Here is a 4,126-nt window from a genome sequence, read left to right as displayed (position 1 = left end):
ACTCTTTTTTCTCCCATGGAAACACAATTCAGAACTCAGGTCCTGCCAGTGACAGGGTGAAATGGTGAGACAGCCCCAGCGTCCGAGGAGTTGTGTGATTGTCCCCCCGTCCCTACCCCACGACCTTGCTCTGTCCCGACCCAGTCTCTGGTTCATACCCGACTCGGGCCTCTTTGCCCACCCCCACTCCAGGCTGGAAGGGAACAGCCCCTCACCCCCCACTGAAACTTGACCTCTGATCACACAAGCGAGTATGACAGCACCTACCCGACCCCCCGAATCTGCTCAGGGGAGCACATCCCTGAGATACACAGCCTCAGCTCCCCCACGATATCACCACTAGCCTCCACTCCAGAAATGACCCGGGGCAGCGGGAGGTTGGCATTTCTCCGAAGGCACGTACCGCTGGCTTCCTGAATGATCACTGGCTGGGCTCATATCCGTTTTATCTCCCCTCCAGGACTATGTGCTCTGCGAGCAAAGAAATCATGTATTAATAATCATCACATCCCCCGTAAGGCCTGACGCAGAGAACCCCAATAATTGCCGAACGAATACATGAACTTAAAAACTACATGCATGCGTATGCATTCCCAGGCAGGATTGCCCACTTTCCACCTTAGGATGGGATGTGTCCTATTATCGAAAACATTCCTCTTGACCCTGAAGGGATCCCGGAGGCTAATAACCTTGGGAGTCAAGAGGATCGTTTTTCCTCGTCTAACCTAAATTTCTCTAAATGCAACCTCAGTGCGTTTCCTTTTAATATCCTCCTCTGTAGCCACTGGGACGAAAACTCATTTCTCTGCAAGGAGACAGTTACTAACTTACTCTCCAGGCTTCTCTTCAACACATTTAATCCCAGACCCTTTACAGTTCCCTCCCTGGGGCCCCGTTGTCCAGGCTTCTCCCCTGTTCTGCGGCTCTTTGGGCCTTTTGCCAAGCTCTCAAAGGCCTCCCCCCCCACCCCACCCCGCCCGCCCCGGCTGTAGACGCAGGAATGGGACATACTGTTCTCCACGGAGCCATGTACAAACTCACGGATGCTTACATTCTGCCTACGCACACGGACACACACCTCTCTGCACCCGGAACCCCCAGTCCTTGGCAGACACAGCCTCACAGGCGGCCTCCACACGCGGTCGGATTCCTCTGCTCCCACCTGCTCCCCGGAGCCCCCGCCCCGTGAGTTCTCACACACCTAAAAACACGCTCACAGGCTCAAGAGGAGGCCACACAGACCTCGCCATGCTTTTACCCCAAGGATGAGCCAAGCTAGGCCAAGCGGGGGGAGCCATCTTCCTCCTCCTCCTCCTCCCCAACCCCCCCCCCCGCCCCATCTTTCTTCTCCAGGCCTTTCCATTGGTCACAATGGGCCTAACCTGCTTTCTCTCCACCTCCGAGGTGATTTTTCAAGGCAAGGAGAAAATGAACTGAAGTTGGCTTCTCCCTCCTCCCGCCCCCCCTCCCATTTCTCCCCCCAAATCCTCAGTGTGACCTCCATTTGCCCAGAACACATCCCCTTCCCAACCCACCCCTGGCCTCCCCCACCCCCAACACTGGATTCACAGTTTTGCACCTGTTGGAAATGAACCATGAGGGAGCATTGGAAGCTGACAAGACAGATGGGTCCATCTCAGACCCAATGACAGGCTGGCTGACTTGCGACCGTGGTCCGGCTGGGCACCATGTCACTGGGGCAGGCGATTCAGGAACGTGAGCATAGGGTGATACTCATTCATTGGCTCGACAAATATTTATCCAGCAGCTACAACATGCCAGGCACCTTGTCGCATCCACAAAACCAACACAAACCTGCCTTTACGCGGTGTACATTCTGTGGGTGGAGAGAGAAAATAAATAAGTCAAATACACTGTGTGTCGGGTGGTGATAGGAGAAAGCAGGGAAGGAGGACAGGGTGCAGGCGGAGGGTGAGATATGCAATTTTAAGGACGCTGGCTGGGGAAGGCCTTACGTGGAAGGGGACATTTGAACAAAGACCTGGAAGAAGGAGGGAGCCATGGTGAGGATGGGAGGGGGACAGTCCCTGGGCACAGGGCACTGGGAGACACCCGTGTGGACAACCTTGGAGAATGAGGTGCCATTCAGAGGAGCTCTTGCCCTCAACCCCAGGGCTGGGACCCCGAAGTGGAGGGATGGGCAGGAGAGACAAAGGAGGCCATATTAGGCACAAAACCGCAGCCTCCCGTGGCCACGAAAAGGCAAACCGAAAACAAAGCGAGTTTGGAGGTGTCCGTGCAGGCCATTTCCAGAAGGAGGGAGGTGCAGCTTCGTTGAGGGGAGACGGGGGTTTCCCACAGAGCTTGTGGGCGGGTGGCGGTCACAGGCAGAAGAGAGGCGTACCCTGTGGCCAGGCCTTTCTCCAAACCCGCCCATGTTTGCCTTGAAGAAGGGGTTATTCCCGGGGCGGGGGGGGGGGGGGCTACAGCTCCCCGAAGCATCGCTGAGCGAGATCAGGGCAGCAGGGCGGTCAGGCGACACCGACCCCAGCGCAGGGGCCCCACAAACCCCATTGACCCCCCACTTCTGTTTCCTGGGTGCTCGCTGTGCCAGGGACTTTGCCCTGCTTTCTGCACGGGGCCACCAACACACTCGCAGCAACACGAGGAAGGAGCCGGTGTCTTGAGTCCTCGGGTGAGGGCCACCCCCACCTCCACACCCCTTTGGGCCATCTGTTGTTCTCCAGCCCCGCTCCTTGCTGAGCAGAACCACACAGGCCCGCGGCCAGGCCGACCTGGGCTCAAACCCACGTCCCTCCATTGACTCCTTACGTGGCCCTGGGTCGCCCTGAGACCCAGCACGCTCATCTGGGGACCAAATGGGGGGAAGCGACGCAGGAATAGCCACCTCGGGGACCGCTGTGGGAATCTGCCCCGAGAAGGCAGGGACTCTCAGTCCTGGCTCTGAGACAGGCCGAGTGTCTCAGAAAGTTGTGAGGCGTGTGGCCGATAAGCCGTAGCTGTAAATAGTTAAATCAGGGAAGGCTTGGTTTTTTACGTAGAACTGTTAGTGAATTCAGTGTTGTCTCTGCAATGACATCACTCTCTGGCTCCGGCATCCCGCAGAATCTCCAGAACCAAAGGGGTAGGATGACAGCTAATCCCCTGGGAATTTGCATATAAGCTGCAGCCTATCTTATCTGTGTCTCAGCCTGAGGGACCACGGCCCCCAAGCAAATACCATCTCCCTCTGCAGCATCAGGTGCCTGATCAGGCGTCAGGATCAGGGGCTAATGTCCCCAGGCACAGAGCCTAGCACATAGTAGGTGCTCCTTGGCAGAAGTCGCCACGACAGGGCAGTGAGAGAATGAAAGTCACCCTTGGGCACAATGCTGTGGCTCTGCCCCCCTCAGGAAACAGCTGCCCTGAAGGAGAAAGCGGGGAGGGAGGACCCCACTGTGGGGGGCTGGCCCAGGGCCTGTCCAGTTCTCCGAGGAAGACCCAGGGTGTGACAGGGAGGCCGTGGGGTAAAGGCGACACCTGGGAGCTGGAAACCACAGGGCGGAACGCCCATGCCTCGGTCAGGGCCAGCTCAGGACAGCCTGACCCCGAGATTGGTTATCTCGGTACGAGGCCGCCCACCCAGAAGGGAAGTGCTCCCGCCTGCTCTCCCAAGCACGTGGGGTCAATCAACAAGGCTTCCTCCCTCCAGCCACCACCACTGACTACTTCCTGCTCACTCACAGCCTGTCAATTCCTCCCCACCACTGCACCTTTGGCCCCTAGCCCCCAAGCTGATCTGGCCAACTGGACAGGGGCCACCTTGTCCCAAGCCTGCCCAAGGGGCCTCCCGCCCAGCCCCACCCTCCTCTGGCTGGGGGAGGGGGCCGACCAGGAGCACCAGGTGGGATGTCCAGTCCCTCGGGTAGCTGTGGGCACCGCCCGCATATCCTCCAAGGGCAGCTGTGAGGCCCCGTCCTCAACCCCAACCTACCCTCACCTAAACCACGGGAGTCAGAGAACAGGGAAGAAAATCAAAGAAGGGGGCGAGGATCGCAGCCTTTCATCTGAAATCCCTCCCCCCTGTACCAATCACCACGCTGCCCCCCCACATTTCCTCCCTTCCCAGTGGAGGGCTCACGGCCCTAGACACAACCAGAGTCCA

This window comes from Panthera tigris, chromosome F3 (assembly GCF_018350195.1).
Source record: "Panthera tigris isolate Pti1 chromosome F3, P.tigris_Pti1_mat1.1, whole genome shotgun sequence".
NCBI lineage: Eukaryota > Metazoa > Chordata > Mammalia > Carnivora > Felidae > Panthera > Panthera tigris.
This window is presented reverse-complemented; position numbering follows the sequence as displayed.